The following is an 18546-nucleotide window of genomic DNA, read 5'->3' as shown; positions in this document are numbered from 1 at the left end:
CTATCGAAATGCTTGGTTGGCCCATTCCCCATCATAACTGCACTTGCAGCCTGACCCTACCACGAGGCAGCTGCCTGCTAGCGCATGGCATGAAATCTTTACAACCAACCTGTTCATAAAGAAGTTTGTGTTTGGTACAGGTGAACCAGAAAGTTTCCCTTTGTGCTCTTCTCCATCTCCTTGTTCTCTTTCTCTTTAGCCAGAGGAGCCTTGAGTCATGTTCCTATTTGGCTATTCTGCCTCCAGCTCAAACGGAATAGATTACTCCTTGGCATTGGGTATTTACTAAATAAGTTTCAAGTAATTCCACCCTAGGAACCAGGGGAACGTCTGCAGAGAGTGATGGTGTAATTAAAAAGAGTACAGTGGGGTTGTACAGCAGCAGTGCAAGACACTGCAGTAATAAGAGTGCACTGAGAGCGAGTTCTGGGATTGAGAGTTTTTGAGTGGGTTTCTGCGTTAAGCACCTAAAGCAGTGACCTGTCTTTCAAAACAAATGAGCCTCTGACAGATTTCATTACCTTTAATTCTCCTTTCCCTCGGTTTGCCTGTCTGTCACGTGAATGGGATGCGTTAGCTCACTGCTGGGATATGGCAGGGCTTGATTCTTTTGTATTTTTTAACAGCGAATTGATAGTCTAAGGCTAAAGCACTGGCGTGAAACTGAGGAGAGTGGGATTTCATTTCTGGCTACCACAGAGTACACGTGACCCTGGGCAACTCATTTCATCTGTCTGTGCCGTGGTTTTCAGCTGTAAAATAAGGCAAATCCTATCTTTCACACAGCTTTTTCCCCTCTAGCTCTAGTTCGTCCCTTCTCCAGGGCAGAGGACTATTTCTTACTGTGGGTACATTCAGTCCCTCATACAGTGTGGGACCTAAACGTAATTCTGCTGCTAGCTGGATAAAGTAAAGAGCAAACCATTACACAGAATCTAAAGGACTTGGGGCTCACTTTGCTGCCATTTAAGTTTGCAGAAGTTTTTCTTCTGTATTAACTGAAGTATTAACTACAGTGCACTCAGGGTTTTTCAGTGCCTTGTTAGAAAGTATCTGAGAAGCATAAAAGATGAGCATGCTCCAGTGATGAGTTTGGCATTAAAATCCTCTACACCTCCTTTCTCCCCCGTTAGACAGATCTCCACGGCTACTCTGCAACAAGCTCTCAACACTTGACTCAAGCTCCTTTACTTTTGCTATTATTTCCTTCTTCCAGAATTTTCTTAAGTTTAAAGCATTCCATTTAATTGAGTTAGACTTGCATGCTTGCTGATGACCATGCTAAGTGTGTTTAATTAAAATGACCAGCTTCTTTGCCAGGGAATGACTTACAGACTTATTTCCAACTCAGTGTTCATATTTTCCAAGACAATATTTTATTTACAGACACCACATAAGTAATTTGCTTTGCTTTGACATTCTCCAGCTATCTAAAAGAAAGCCGCCTTATGCTATTTTTTCAGTGGGTGTCTTTCTATTGGGGGACTCCTTTTTCTGCCTATATGTAGTTTATGGTGATACTTTATTTAGTCAGAATATTTTTTCCAAGTTAGGAAAAAGAATCACTTACCGACCTTTTATTGTTGCTCTGAGCCAAACATGACCCATAAATTGAGCATCCTTTAACTTTTATCTGAATGAAATGCTGTAAATTTTATTGAACATTTTACCATTTCTCTCTCTTACAAGAATGGAGTGTCATCCCACCCAGAGGAATAGTTTCATTTTTGTTATTAAATATTCTGGTCCTGTTCTTTATCAAGCTCTATTTTAAATGAGTTTGGTTAAATTAAATGACTCTTTATAGTTGCTGGCAAGAGAGAGTGGTTTAATGCTCTGGCCTTTTATCTCTGGAGTCCTGAAGGCCCTGCTTTTGGTCCAGATAAAACTGCGTTGCCCTTCTGAAGCAGAATACAGCGACATTCAGCTAGTCTCGGAGAGCTGCGAGCAAAAGCCTTCATAGCTTGAGAGCACCGCACAGACACTTTGAAGAACGTTCCTTTCCAGTCACTGCAGTGCACCGGTGTAGTTCCAGTAGTTGGTTGGAAAACTCTTCATTTATGCTCAAGAACAGTGTTTTGCATGGATTTCCTGCTCCAGGTCCCAGGCAATCAGCATTTGTTTGGACTGGGTGAGTCTGGTGGGTACTGGCCATGTCACAGGGACGTGCTGTGGTTTGCGCCACATACGAGCTGTTGGCTTGCCAGCTCCTGGCGCGACCAGAGCTGCAGTCGTGGGCAGTGCTGCAAGTCCATCCTGGCAGAACTGTCCATTGCTTTTTATTACTTTGCCCTACCCTGAATCCCCAGGAACTCATTTGACCTGGAGGGTCATACGTTTGGTTATAGGTGTTGGGCCCAGTCCAGCATTCTCTGCTGCTGTTGGGTTTTTTTGACTTCAGCATGTGCCAGACCAGCCTTGGATTTTGTAATGTCTGTGGAAAGAGCACATGGGTGTGCTGGAACGTTTACAGCACAGACATGCGGAGGTAACGCTGCGCACAGGTTTGCCCCCTGCTTGCAAAATGTGAGGAGTTGTGAGAACAAATGCGTAGCTCAACCCCACAGCCTCGATGGGCTGAATATCTGCCTTGCTGGAAACTGAGCTTTTGCAATTATTTTAAGAGTCTTGTGTAGTCTGATGAAAAGGAGTTACTTTCAGGATTTTTATATCTGTAAGTTCCAGTGAGGAAGTTATTTTGATAATGTAGAAAATAGAAAAGCTTTAAAAAGTAGTTGCAGAATGAAAGGGAATTGGCTGGCCGAGAAAAATAAGCCTTCAACAATCCAGGGGGGATCTAAGGCAGTTGGCAGAGATGCGTAAAGTGACATTGGAGGCTGTTGTACTCAGGTAGTGAATCCACACTTGGTTGCGGAACGGGCAGGTATCTGTCAGTCTGTCTCCGAGAACCCTTTCAAACCCATAACTTTGGCTGCTTCCATGGTGCGATCTGGCTTTGTTCTGTTGTTTGTGGAAGTCTTTTTCCACAGTAGGAGCCCAGGTACTGGATTTTACGTGGTTCGATGTGACTCACAAAAAGAGTTCTACTATTTGCCTCTCCCTCCAGCAACAGCAACAAAAGTTACTCGTGCAAGTGTGGCAGAATGGCCTCAGGTGTCATGGCAGTGGCTGAGCGCTTGCTGTAAAAGGGCTGGGTAAGGAAGCAGTTGGATTTATACTGTGCTCATATAGCAGCATATGACAAGGACTGGAGGAACCCCCAGATCTGCAAACCTGGACTTTTAGGGAACTTAGATCCTTTGGCCACTTTCCTTTAACTTGCTCTTGGTGCACTTTTCTGTGCTGAACTCAGCTGAGCTAATCAGAAGTAGTAGGAGCACTCTGTGCTCCTCTTCTCAGCTATAGAATCAAGGCTTTAGTGGCCAATCTCTAATTTGATTTAAAAAAAAAGAAAAGAAGAAAAAAAAAAGACAAGAAAAAAAAGAACTTGCAGTTACAGAACAGTCTCAATGAACTTTCTAGCAGCCATCGTAATAACCTCTATTGCATTATGTTTGAAATTTCATTATACTCTAGTCTGGTACTGGTTCACCTAGACAGTGAGAGGGTATTAAGACCAGCTTGTCAAATAGTTGCAATAATAAAATATTTCCTGCCTTTCTGTGGAGAGCTTTACAGAATTAGGGAAAAGGTAGAAGTACAGCCGATGAGGGCTTCATGATGTTTCATACCCAAGTGCTTTTTGCACATTTCTCTATTTCACAATTTGTAACAGATTTCACAGATAAAAGACTAATTTTGTTGCTTTTTTGGCTAAATTTGTTTTGTCTGCTTCATGCAACTAGGTGATTTAAATGGTCCACAAGTGAGAGATACCTTGGGGACAAAACTTAGTTTTATGCTTCATATTATTCCGACTCTAAAGCTCAAAGTAATTGAATCTCTACTCAGAAACAAAGATTGAGTATTTTTATTTTAAATTTAAGTGTCTATATAAACATGATGCCTTAGGGCTTTGCTGATTTACAATATATGTGATTTGAAGGGCACCTTAGTGGCTTCAGCAGAACCCTTTTCATTATATTAGTCTCTGGGAAAAAATATGCAGCCCATAATTCTTTCCTTTCCTACACTATAATATTGCTAATGCTCTTTTCTGTCATGATCCTATATAATGCTATTAGCTAAGCAGCTGTTCTATACCTCAGACACATGACAAAACACCTTACAATCTTGGTTCCTCTGTGTACTAATGATCACCTCCGTGCAGTTTTTTGTCTCTTTTTGCGTTTGCCTCCTTTCCCCTGCTGCCTCTCAGCCAGGTGTCTTCAGCCTAATGGCCGTAGTAATAGATGAGGTGATGCTTCCAGAGCCTGCTGACGTCACACCGCGTTATAATTCTAAAGAGTAGGATGGCTGCCTTCATCCTGGAGCCTGTTGAGCTTGAAGGGCCTGCGCGGTGTCTCGCTGCCTTCTGTGGGGCCCTGCCCGGGCCTGGAGGGCGACTGGTCCGATTCCGCTGCCTCTTGCCGGTGGTTCCGCTGCCTCTTGCCAGAGTGCAAGTTCAGAGATGTGAAGCCTGTTGAGTGATTGTACTCGTCCTTTTTTGTGACGAGAGTCCCATGGCAACAGGCGGTAAGACGATGTCACCAGGTCGGTTTGCTCTTTTCCAGCCAGCTGGCGGGCTGTGTTACGGCTTAATCTATGTCAGATGTTTCCAGACACAATGAGTTCAAAACACATTCCTTTAGTTTAAAAACCGTGACAGGCTAGAGAGCGCCGCAGTTGGAGTGATTGGAAAAAAGTCCTCCAGGTGCCCTCGTGGGAACCAATGTGAATGCTACCTTGTAAAGACATCCAGTTCAGTTTTTATTGGGGACTGGAAATAAAGCTTGAAAGTTGGCAGAATTGGCAGTTGTAAGGTGAGAGCCAGCTCAGCCTGACGCTCATAAGGCTTCATGAGCCTGTATTTTCCTGTGAGGACCTCTTGCCTCTTCTTTCACTTCATGGATGGTCAGTGGCCTGTCCTGTGCAAGGCAGTCCAGGGTTGAAATTTGGCATGGCCACATGTTTGAGTGATAATCCCATAAATACAGCAATTTATGTCCTGCAACCTGATGGCGAGACTATAGTGTTGCTTGAAGAACTGTGTTGTTTTCCTCAGGGAGCAACAGTAAACTCGCTACGGGTTTGGTCTGGCTTTTTGGTGACACTCTGAATGTCTTCTGTTGATGTGTGCTGAACTGGGGAGTTAGACTGGGATAAGTGCTCTGAGCGGCACTTTCTGTTTGGGAGCTTATTCTTGCCAGAGTGAGGCAAAGACAGCGGACAGAATTATCTATTGCTTGGGATAAACCCCTCATCTTCTGCAGAAATGCAACAGATATGAATTGAGATTTTATTTTTTTAAATTTTACTTTCTAATTGTTTTTTTTTCCTTCTGGACTGGCCATTGAGATATGAGCTGGCCTCCTCTTGTGTGCAGGAGGCAAGTGTCCTTTTGCACAGTATAAATCCCATGCTTTTTAAAAAACTTCTTTTTCTGTGGGGCTCTGTAGAAGAACATTCATTCTGTATAGAACTGACAAGAAAATTGTCTTTAAAATTGTTCAAATTATTTGAGAACAGTGTTTTCATCGCTGATACTTAGATACCAGTGTAATAGGTCCCTTAGAAAAACCTAAGACAGTGAGACTTAGCTACAGACAGGGTAGTATTAACACTTCCATTGCCATTTTTCAGCATGGACTGAAAGTTCTTATGGTTAGAAGAGTTTTAATTTTGCATATTTGCTGGTAAACTTTTACCCAGAACTCTTTGTAAGCCCTGTGCAAGAGTCCACATAGGTATTCATACAAAAGAACGTGTATTTTTGTCTTTGCTGGAACAAAGTAGTTGCTTTCCATAGTCTATTGGGCATGTGTGATGTGAATCTGATTTGTATCAAAGGAACATGTGGGACCTGTGAATTCTGGTGGTGCAAGGTATAATCCTGTTTCAAGGAACAAGTGCTAGTTCTTTCGCAGACCCTCATATGTGCAAGCACAGGCTCTTTCAGTGTGCGGGACAGTGTACGTACACAGCTTTTCACAGTCAAAAGGGAATGCTGTCATTTGAAAGATGAGGTCTGTAAATCACATTTTTTTATTGAAGTCTTTTTCTGTGACCCACACATCCCTCAGGCCACTGGCTATGAATTATCCCGTGCTGTTGGCCTATTCGTGTCCCTGGGCTTTCCTCATCTTCACATTTGTATAATTACGTGTGTTACCTAAATACACTGTATACTTCAGGAAGAATGTTTATTTTTTATTTTGCCTACTATTTCACTTCCTAGTATGCTTCTTGTTTCCTCAGGAGCCACAGAGTAACAGCTGGGTCACAATATGTACTTCCAACAGATTAGTAGGGGGTGTATGTGGCTTTAGTTCCTAAGAAAGCAAACATTTTGTTTAGCATTTCCAGGGGAAGCCTCTTTTCCACTGAGAACAAATATAATACATCAAGCTAGGAATATTCCCCTCATGCCTAACTAAACAAACAAATTAATGTATGGTATTTCTTGTTCTAAATAGTTCTAGGAGGAGGCATTTGGAAAGTCATTCAGGAGAAGTATCCCCAGTTCTGCCAACTTCATAGGTAAAAAGAACAAGAAAGAGAAAGAAAGAAAGGAAATGCTGTCAGTTAAAGAAAAACCATTTTGGCTGGAATGTGAGAGATCAATGAAGAATTTTAAACATCCACCTTTACATGAGTCAGTTGAGTTTTTCACTTTGCTTTGAGTTCCTGTCCCAGTTTTGAGTTCCAGGCAGGTGTGTTCCCCCTTCCAGCCTCCCCCTGCTTTTCCGGCAGCACAGAGTTATAGAAAGGGAAAATGAGTTAATAAAATTAGGATACAAATGCCAAACGTTTCCATTTTGATGCAGTGATCTGTGGGGCAGACTCACAAGAAAGATAACATGGTATTTCCTACTGAACCTGCGATATGGGTAAACTCTTCCTTCCCCAAGAATGTTGGTTTCTTTCTTGCAGAAGACGGATTGTGTCGTAAAAAGGAATGAGTGATATCCATGGAATGATGAAATCCATATATTGATGTGACTTGCCTGTAGTCAGCGAAGAGGTCTGTGGTACAGCAGGGAATTGCTTTGGGTCTTGCGACCTCCAATATTGGGTGGCGCTTTCTGGGGATCTTGCTTTTTTACTTTTTTTTTTTTTTTCTTCTTTTCTTGCTACTCTTTCTGGGCCCATTTTCTTTGGTGGTTTGGCAGCATCCCAGATGCCTTCTGATGGACATCTGAGAAATTAATAAGAAATAAATTAATACAATGGAAAAAGCAGTCAGCCATTTCAGTGACAATAAGAAAAGGTGTGGGGGGAAAAAAAACACCAAAACCTCAAATGTCTCCTATAATAAAAACATCACTATTCATGAGCCATTACTGAACTTTTCTAACATCTGATATTTTTTTTAATAGCTTCTTTGAGGAAGAAAGAAAATAGGATCAGAGTTGCAATGCAAAATGACAAGTGTTTAGTTTTTTATTGGTTCCAGCTAATAAATGTGAATATTGCTGTGAGCCTCTTTCAAACCGGTGGGCATAACAACTGAAATTCCATTCAAGCTAAATGAGGGGGCAGCTAAAAACTTCTTTATTTAGCGAGGGCTGAAACAATAGAGGCTGCTGCCAAAAGCATAAAATGGTAAAGCACAGCAAAGAAGTTAATTTGGTCAGATTGAGGCATTTCCTTGGATTAATAGAGCAAACAGAAATTGGGGTGCTAAAGATAAGGAGCATATTTTGAGAGAAGGAAGCAGGACCAGAAGAACTGAGGAGATGGTCAGAACAAGCATTTACCACCATTGGTAATATGCCTTTGAGAAATAAGGTGGAAGACGTTCTTCTTGCAAGAAAATGGGATGTTATTCCTTCCTTACTTAAAAGAAAAAGGGAGGTAAAAAAAATAAAGGCAAGTAAGCAGGATTGCATGAAAAAAGGGTCTTGTCTCCAGCATCTGGTTCTCTTTCGGATGCGGATGACAGCTCAGGTTTGGCTCAATGCTGAGGTGAAAAGGGAGGTAAGGAGGTATATCTTTTGGGCTAGATTCTCAGCTAACATAAGTGAGCACAACTCTGTGCTCTTGACCCTTTGTAAGGACAAGATGTGCAGAAGCAAGTGGGAAAAGTGAACAAGTTCTCTTCTTCTTTGTTTAGGGCAAATTAGATGTCATTTGACACAGGATGGTTTCCAATTTTGACATATTTTACTTCCAAAAAATGATGCTAGGATGAAAATAGAACTTCTGGGTAGAGCTAACGTTCATCCCTCCTCTGACCAAACTGCAGAAAACAGGATAATTATAGATGTGTAGGGGATGAGGAGCCTTCTGAACTTTGCCACTTCCCCTGTAAACAATAAGCCCACTGAGACTCATCCAAACTCTGACTGGAAGTAAACAGCGGGAGTCCGTTGCTGTGGTGAGGTTAGGGGTGTAAAGGGCTTTTCTTTGGCTTCTTTTCAACTTTTAGGTGAGGAGATAATGACTTTGAACAAGGTGTATGGTCCTCAGCTCACGTCTGTGTACCAAGGATGTGATGAGGCCCAGTGCTGTGGTTGGGATATTTAGTTTATCAGAAGGCAAGTACTAATGGGAATGAACATCCTGGTCTGTGCTTAGAAACTTTTTTTGTGGTTTTGAGTATATGTGCAGGGGAAATATTTTGAAATATTTCAGCTGGGTACATTCTCTAACCTTTGTTGGCACTGACTGGGAGGAAGCCTCGCTGACCCCCTCAGCAGTGAGGGAAAGGCTTGGCTACTGAGCCGCAACCTCTTACCCTCTCCGCAGCAGGAGATGGGGCTCTGTGGGAGACGACTATTGTAAACAGTTCCCAGTGTTCTCCATTTGCCACCTTCCTTCTAGGCCGCAGTCACTATTTATTTAAAATATGTGCCCAATACGAAGGAAAACAGCTTTGTTTCAGCTGTGACATCATCCCCTCAGTTTCGCATGCTGCCTGGAGGTTTCCTTATATGCACCTGGCATCCACACGGGAGGGCTGATGAGGGACCTGAGCGTCTCTTGACTTTATCCCCTTCCTGCGGTTAAAGGTTTGAAGAGACAATTCTGATTACTTACTAGACTCAGATGGGTGAGGTGTTCTGGTAGCATCTTACAGGGAGCACTTCCGGTGGGAGTGAACATAGGAGGAAGCATGGAGGTACTGCTTTGAAAATGTGAGAAGTCAGCCCCTGCCAGTCCAACCTGCAATTCTGACTGAGCAGCAGAGGGCAAGCAAGGTCTCATCCTGTTGTTTGACATATTTATGGGTGTTTGGTGGCCAAACTCCATTGTCTGCTTGCTCTAAGGCACTCAGTCTAGTCACACGCTAGCGACAGCAGAGATGTGACACTCACAAGAAAAGGTACTGCAAATATGGTTCTGTCTCCAGGTTTGGTCTGCCCAGCACAAATCTATTTCTGCAGTGGAAATGACTTGGCTTTGCAAATGAGAGATTGACAATTGACTACATGAGAGCTGGTTTGATCCTCACTTCCTTTCCTTAAACAGTATTCTCCTCCATTGTAAGCCTTCACAGCAAATGAAGTTTTCTTATTGTGACATGTTCTTGGCTGCTTGAGGAAGCCATGTCCTCTCCTTTTGTGGCTGAATAATGCTAGCTGTGGAATTTGTTAATCTACTGACTGAAAAAGCTACACTCATGTCAGTAGAGAAAGCTGGAAGAGAAGAGAGCACTTGAAGGACGAGACACTGGGGGAAAAAAGGGTCACTGATCTGTAGGGAAGCACTGCTGGGGTTAGAATAACTTCAAAGCAAGACTTACCTCAGAAGGTGTTTGATGGCCTCCAGCTTTTAGAGCTTTCTTTGACTACAGTTAAAATCTTGTAAGGTATCTCATTATGATAAGGCACAGAAAGACTCTATTAGTGACTCATCTGTAGTGTCTTGGCTCCTTTGCTATAAGAGAGATTGGTTTCTAGCACTTTCAGCTGTCTCAGTCTCCTCATGGCATGTATCTGGGACTGCTGAATGTATGGTGGAGCGTGAGCCCAGAAGTAGGACAGACAGCACTGAAGAGTTGGGAGAAATGGGAAGGCTTTAGATCTTAGTTAGTCCATTGGTATTTCACTCTGCTTTAGTGACTCTAAATTCCAGACCCACAGAAACTGCTTTCTGACATTATCATCCCACATTCTGTAGTTGTTTTGCACTTTCTGCAGTGTCAACATTACTTCCTATTCGACTGCGTAATAGCTAATTTAACTGAGATATAGCTGAAATGGAAAGTAGTGTGACTGTGGCCCTAATTGCTTTCTTTTTGTTAAAAAAAGGCAAAAAAAAAGTTCTAAACCCATGAAGCATATCTACGGGGTATGCAATTAGCTCCAGACTGCAGAGAGACCCTTGAAGAAGATGCTGTGCAAGTTACCCATCGCTTTTGTCACTTCTTACTCAGTATGTACCATATGGGAGCATTCAGCAGAGATTTGTGTAGAGGTAAACATCATCTTTTTGCAGCAGCTCACCCATGGAGCACGGTTTGACAGGCAGCAATGCTATGATTTGCCTGTAGAGTCGTATTTCAATCTGAAAACCTTAAAACCTTCCTACATATTTAGCCTTCTACCCATCTTGATTTGCTTTGCTGAATGTTTGAGTTTTGTGGAATGGGGAGATAAAGTGAGGTCCACACTGAGTTGCCTTTACCTGTTGGAGTCTGTTCCAATGCAGCTGCGGTGTCAGAAGACATACCTGGTTGACTTTTGTTAGCTTTGAGTCTGCTTACAGCGTGATTTGTGGTGTAACTGAAACACAGCCATGTCGCCAGTTCTCACAAACATCCTAGATTTCTTGAAAGCTTCAGCACCCCTCAGAGGAATAATAAATTCTGGAAGTTAGGTGTATTCGGTGAATAGTTGTTCTGTGTTTGAAGGTTTATCTGTAACAGTAAAATGCATCTTACTGTAAGGGAATGCACAGTCGCAAGTGGTTGCGTTGCCTTCGCTTAACAAGTTACTGCAAGCCAGCCAACATGACGCGTCTGAACTCCTTGCTGGTTGAAAGTGAGAAGTAAGATGCATTAGCTGACATCAACAGGGTACCAGTCCGGGGTAGGTGAGAGAGTAGGACAGACCTTCTGCTCTGGACTCTGATGTGGTTTACCCAACACAGAGACTTTGTGATTTTTATTTAGTTTTTTTTTTAAGGCAGCATAGATATAATACAGGTATGACTAAAGTTTTCCTGGAGAATAAAGGTCTAAGTATCACTTCACTGAGATGAGAAAGATATTTTCCAGAGCACGAGCATTAACTGCTGTTTGCTATTTTGATATCTGTATTTATTTATACCTGCTTCTTCCTACTGCATGTACAGTTTGAAAGATGCTAATCTACTCTTCAGCTGCAAATTCTGTTGTAGTTCTTTAATACCTAACCTCACTGGAGAGTGCATTATTCCACTGGTCATACGGCGTGAAGGATGATGCTAAAGGATTACAGGGTGGCCCTCCTGATGTTAATGTCTGTAAACCTCAGGCAGTAGCTTCCAGCCCACATGGGGAAGAACCGCTTGCCTGGCATATGAGTGATGTTGGGATGACAGGAGCTGCTGGGGCAGGTATGGTAGTAAAAGTTTGTTAAACCAGCATTTCTGCCAGAGAAATTACGTAAAATATTTTACCCTGATTTATGATAAGGTAGCAAACATTCAGGGCATTCATAAGTTAGAAAAACACCCTGATTTGCCTTCATCTGCTTTTTGACCAGTTCTTAGATGGTCCTGATGAGTCTGTAGTGCACAAACTCTTCTAAGAAATGCTCAACTCTTTTTTCATGTGTTATCCGCACTTCGTGTCTGAAGCGTTCCCCTCACATCCCATTAAATAACCTCCTATGTGCCGACATTCTTCTCAATCTTCTGACCTTTTCAAGCAAATGAAAAAGACACTTATATACATCTCTTTAGCCACATTTTTCTGTTGATAAGAATTTTCAGTGCTCATCTAACACTTTTCAACTTCAAAGCTCTTCAGAAGTGAGGGCCCTGATACAAAGTCCATCGAAATAAATGAGTAGTCTGTTTGCTTCACAGGGACTTAACCTCTGAATTGTGCTCCTATTCCTGTCGTTTCCCCCATCTGTTCTCTGAAGACCTCCTGTCTTTTGCACCTACTTAAGTTTTAGACTCTGGGTGGTAACTTTCTGATTGTGCGCCTGTTTGGCAGTGGCAAAATGAGACCATTTCGGACAGTAGTTTTCTGAGAGATGCTCAAAATTGGGGTATAAATATAGTCTCATAAGCCCTGTGTAAGTAGCAGATGTCTGTCTGTGAGTCTCTAGCCTCTCATTCTCAGTCACTTCTTCAGATGGGATGGCACTGAGGTCTCTATTTTGGTAACAAAACAAGCCCTCCTTTGAGTTTCCAGGTGGTTCCATGATTCTTCCGCTAAGCCCCTCTCACTGTTAGAGAACTCCTTTTCTCCTGTCAACAAACTGAATGGGTAATTCCACTTCTTTAAGGGCTATAGGAGGTCTTATCCTTGTAAAACTGTTTCAGGGGTCCTGAAACCCTTTGCTGCTCACAGCTTGGTCAGTGGCTGTCTCTGTGCAAGGATGTAGGTAGAGGCTGTTCATTTAACAGCTCCACTTTGGCTTTAACAGTGCCTCTGCTTTGGTGTTCTTTGTATCTCCTGGTTTTCCTGCTTTTGCAACATTGCTTCTCTCTTTCTGGCAGATTTTGCTTTCTCTGTGCTGGCAAAATGCGTCTTCGTTAGTTCTTTCCCCTGCTCATGTTTTCTCTTCCTTGCCTGTTGCATGCGTTTTGTTTCTGTGTTCTATCAGCTTTCCCGTGTGGCTGTATGTTTGTTTGTTTGTTTATTCCCAGTATTTGTTTTTCTCTTCTCCCTACAGGATGCTCTGCTTCTGTGAGGCGAGGGAACATTGTTAGCTGATGACGTGTAGGCAGGTGGTCAGCAGGGATTACTGATACCAGAAATAGTCCTCCTTGAGCCTGTAGACAATGTGCTGTTGCTGTTTTCATTGTTGCTTTTTCTGCAAGTCAGCCGGAGCCATTTAGGATCTCTGCATGACAGTCGGTGCCTGTGACTTACAGGTCTGTGAGCTCCTTTGGCATCAGGGTTGGTATTTGCCTTGTTGCTGCCTGTGTTTTTGAGCACCATGGAACCCGCATCCAACAAAGTACACAAGCAGCGCTTTTACGTGCCTGTGTAAGCTTCTGTTCCTGCCACTGGTAGGCTCTTCATTACCTCCGGTTATCTGTCTTTGCATTAGGTTGGAGCTTGCATTAAATTAGCTCTCAGTTCTACTTATTCCTGCACTTGACTTCCTGGACCCTACTCAATTCACATTTTCAGTTCTCCTTGAACAGTGTGACTGCTTAGATCTCGTACAACGGATGTTTGTAAACCGGCCTCATCTTGCCATTGCAATTAGATAGTGTTGCAGCTGAATTACCTCTGATTCTCTATTTTTAACGTAAGAGAAATAGATTCTGCCCAGGCAGCCAGATTGCTTCTTGCTTGTTTGCTTTCCTCACAAGTATCTTGGCACTGTCTCCCGTTTCCTGTTCTTTGAACTGATGTTAAGTCCAGATTTATTACAAACAAGATGCAGGTTTTATTTAACAGCCAAAGTGATTAACCATTAGATCATGCTGCTGTAGAAGGTGGTGGGAATCCTGTTTCTAGAAAGTAAAGATGAATCAGAGCTTCTCAGGGTGAAATCCAGTGGTGTGTGTTTTACAAAATGTCAGTCTAAGTGGTGTGATTGTCCCTCCTGAACCACTGGTATGCGAGATGCACTGTGAGACGTGCTCTTGATTTGTGTCCAGTGGAACTGCTCCTGTGAGATCTGGGGCTCCTAACTCTTTCAGAGACGTGTATCGATGGGCTCTACGAGCTGCTTGGATTTCCTTAACACACAGTTAAATGATCACCATCTTCCACATAGCATGTAACAAAATGTTGTAAAAAATACATCAAGGAAATTATAAAGCTGTGAAAATTGTATGTTTGTATGCAACTTTACAGACTTATGTGCTTTTCTTCAAACATCATCTCAAATCCTTTCCCAGAGTGCCAGCGCTAGAATTATTTATGTGCTGTGTGTGCTCAGCTTCTGTTTAAGCAGACCCAACACTGTGCTCCAAATCTGCATTTCATGACCAAAACCAGCACCACCACTACATAAAGACGTGATAACACATCAAAAGAAATAATGACATACCATGACACACGACTGCATTTTTCTAAGGCTGTATCAAATGCTGACTCTAAGGTTAAAAAGATAGTATTTCACTTCAAAGATTTGTTTTCAACCATTCTAACTTATTTGTTAAACAGTGAATATTCTATGGGTGGCTAAAGTGTGTGGAAATAGTTTAATATGGTATTTTGGTTGTAATTCATGTTTCTTGCAGCTGCCAGCAGTTTAGGGCTTGTGAGCAGGGAGCTGGATATTATACGTCAGTTCTTTGGGGGCCAAGGTTGGCAGAAGAGAATCTACACAGAAACAGTGAAGATGGCAGCTGCTGGTGTAATTATTGGATACTAAGTGGTGATAGACTATGGAGATCTGTTATAGCCTTCAGGTTTTCTCTCGTTCGTCATAATGATTGATCTCAAAAGCTCTACATCTCTTTCTCCAATGACATCTCTCCTTGATACTCTGGCAAAGAAATAGGATTTTTCTAAAGGCAATTTTCTTCCAAGAAACAACACAGACCATTTCCTTTTGGACTTCATTACTGGCAGAAAATTTTCACCCTGGTAATCTCTTCAGCAAATTGAAGAGTTTATAACAGAAAAGTGAAAGCAATTAGTTTTCTGATTAAATTCACCTTGGCATTGAGGAGCAGGTAAGTATTTTCAGTTTCCATGTGCAGTCAGATGAAACAGACCTGGTAGAACAATGGAAAAGGCCTTAGTATAGAAAGTAATAAAAAGATAATTGGCTTTTCTGGGTTTTTAATAACTGTCTTGGGTTACTGTCTCCTTTGGGGAAACAAACACATCTGTCCAAGACATACGTCATTGTAATCACAGGGCTCTGTGTGCGTGTGCGCGCGTGTGTACTGTGTATGATTAATTTGTTTTTGCTTACTCTGAGTTGATAACCGGCATTGCATTTACAAGCATCCCACAGCTGATACTGTTGCCAACATCAGCGTTGTAAGGCATTGGTGATCTGGCATATAGTATTCTGCAGACTTGAGCAAGAATCGCCTGTGTTATTCTGCAAGGTAAATAGGACTAGAGTGAATAGTGTGGGTTAGATCGTACCTTGAATAAGAGGACACATGTCACTGGCACCTTGAGCGGTAGCTCCTTCTGCTCTAAGATACCACTTTGGCTAGCAATTATTGGCTCTCCTTTCTCTCCAGGAGAAGGAGCGGGATGATGAATGTCCTGTCACAGCCCCAAATGTGAATGTGCCCCTTCATGTCTAGTGAAAGGATATATATAATCCAGGGTCTGCCTTTCCCCTGCCCCTGTCAACCTCTCCTCCTTGGGTGCTGACCCGTGGAAAGGATGTGAGGGAGGAATTTCAGGCTGTCTGCTCCTGTGCAGGTCTATTATCCATGTTAAAAATCTAGTCTTAAAATGTGGTACCTTAAAGATAGGAAACTGTAAGAAGTTCTAAATGGTTTGACCCTATAACCGAGGTAATTGCTGGTAAGATGGTGCTTTATCTTGACAACAGCATCACCTTAGAGTGAATGATGACAGAGTATATCGCAATGACTGAGTGAGGAGCACTTATTTAAACTGCAGTCCTTGTTCCTTCAGCGTTTTATTAGGTTGAATTTGCTTTTCTGAGACGTTAGATTTATGCTTGCATTCCCTTGTATGAAAACACAGTTTTGTTCAACTAAGAGAGTTTGTTGTCTCCACTTGCAGGGAGATAATTAGAATCATAGAACCGTGGAGTGGTTTGGGTTGGAAGGGACCTCTAAAGGCCATCTAGTCCAACCCCCTGCCGTGGGCAGGGACATCTTCACCTAGATCAGGGTGCTCAGAGCCCCGTCCAACCTGACCTGGAATGTTTCCAGGGATGGGGCATCTCCCACCTCTCTGGGCAACCTGGGCTGGCATCTCACCACCCTCACCTTAAAAAATTCCGTCCTTCTATCTAGCCTAAATCTTTCCTCTTTTAGTTTAGAACCATTACCCTTCATCCTGTCACAATGGCTGTTGGCTCACAGAACTAGAAGAGGCTATTGCCCTTGTGTTCTGAAATGGAGATGCTAATATTTAGAACAATGATTAACTTAATTTGCATGGCTTCGGGAGTTGAAACAGCCCAGGTGCTTGTTGTTAGATCATAGCCTGGAGAACAGGCCACCCTTTCTTGTTCAGTACTTCAAATGTAAGGATTTTGTATGCCTCTAAACTTTACTGGCTCAGTGTAAAAAGTGTACTTTGTGCACTTTGGAAGGGCGTGATGCCCTAGGGCTGAGAGGGGAGTGGAGGTTGGACGGAGGCCTGAATCCCTGAAGCAGGCTCGTATCCTGAAACTCGTATGTTCTGTACAAACTGTAGCTGTCTAATGAAAATGGACCGACTTCCTACAAACTTTGCCTACAAACTCTTATTGCAGAGTTTGTCTTTGGTGTAAAGGGTATAACCGTAAGCAGTTCTAGGTCTACAATGGTTTAGTAATATTTAGACAAAATTTTCTTTGGTTTGAGCTTGTTTCCACTCCAAGCCAAACTGAGGAAAATGACAGGTATTTTCTGGTTTGAGGACTCTTCTGATTACTCCTGTTATTTTGTATCATTTTTTTACCATTTATCGACATAGTGGCGTGCTTGACTGAGGAATGAAAAAGGTGTATCTCATCCTGTCACTTATTTTTTACTTTGTTGAAGATGGCCCTTCACTTTAATCCTGACTTTACCTGGAGCATACTGCTTCCTGAGAAATTGTCTTATCCATCATTTGACATGTGATTTTGTAGGGTCATATGTGAAACAAGCCCACAAAATGCATCATCTGACCTGTTTTGATGTGATGTGGCATAAGTCATAAAAATTGCTGCTTTTTTTGCTGCTGGTACAGTCGTTTTAACGGCACTTTGCGTGCATTACCCAAGAAGCAGCAGTTTAGCCTGTTTGCTGACAATACACGTTACTTTGGAGATTTTCAGCATATCTCTAGTTTCCACTCTACTTCAGGAAACCTGAAGAATTCTTAGGGATATATTTGCAGTATGATTTCTAGGGATTTGTTGCACACCTATTTCTGTCAAGGGAAGTTATGTTGTTGTCAGCACATTCATCTCATGAAAGATGAGCCAGTGTTCACCAGTCAATGTTACGTGTTGAAGTTTGATTTCAAACTCCTTAAAAATCATAAGGCAGGTAAGCAAGGGCCGGGGGGGCGGGGGGAGGAACCCCAAACCCTTACCACTAAACCACAAAAATTCTACTTGTATAACTTTTTAAAAAACTCTTTTTGCGTTGGGCAATTAGAACAATGTTTAACCAAGCTTTGTAAGGAGAAAAGAGCAAAACATAGCAACTGCTTACACTGTTAGCTTTCCAATAAAAATTAGAAAAACCCAAACACTCTAAGTTATAAGACACTGATCCATGTTGAACAGGTTTACAATAGCAATAGCAGTTTCTGACCTAATGGAGAATTATTGAAATGCCCACTTATTCAGCATCACTTATTCTAAAAGACATCCTGTTCTTCCACAACTTAAATTAAAAATTATGTGAGGGGGGGGACTCACACTGGTGCTTTAGCAGTGCCTAAAATACTAGGATCCTGACCTGTGGCCTCTTATGTGACACTGCAATAAAGATAAAAAATAGTATACTTAACAGGAGAGTACAAAGAAATACTCATTGCAAGCAATTCGCCCTCATGTTACCAGCAAGAGCCACTGTTAAGGCCTTACAGCTGTATAAATATATTTGGTACAACGATGTGCAAGTGTATATCAAGTAATTTCGCTGCTGCCTTTGAACAGTTCAAACCATACATAACTAAGTTTCAGCAAAATTTAGGCACAAACTCATCCATCAGCTCGGGGTCCTTTGAAGGTGGGTCCAAGTGTTTTCAAATACATTTGAGCTTTCAACCAGTCTCAGCTGAGTTATGACTTTGTAGCAAAACTGCAAACCCAGATGAGCTTTGGGGAGGCTTTGGTTTCATGGTGAGCGTTTTATTCAAGCCTGAAATCTGATGAGATGAAGCTTAGTAGGGAGGTTTTTTTCTTTCTAAAGCTTCTGATGAAAGTTATTTACTTGATCTCTTTGCAAAATCCCCATAGGTTCTACACTGTAATGTTCCTTTATTATTGCTCATCTCTCACCTGTAACACAACCGCAGAGGTTGCAGATTGCCTGGAGACTGCTGGAGTCAGGGAGGATGCCCCAGGCGTTGTTACATGTCTGGTGTGTCAAAGTCAGGTGGTGGAGGGGAAAAACAAAAAGACAAGCAAGTGCAGTGTTCTCTGTGGGCAGCAATTTTTGCAAGATGCTTCAGGGGAATTTGTAAGTGAGAAAGAAGTCTGTGTCTTTATGTTTTAG

The sequence above is a fragment of the Charadrius vociferus genome, unplaced genomic scaffold (assembly GCF_000708025.1).
Source record: "Charadrius vociferus isolate BGI_N301 unplaced genomic scaffold, ASM70802v2 scaffold430, whole genome shotgun sequence".
Lineage (NCBI taxonomy): Eukaryota > Metazoa > Chordata > Aves > Charadriiformes > Charadriidae > Charadrius > Charadrius vociferus.
This window is presented reverse-complemented; position numbering follows the sequence as displayed.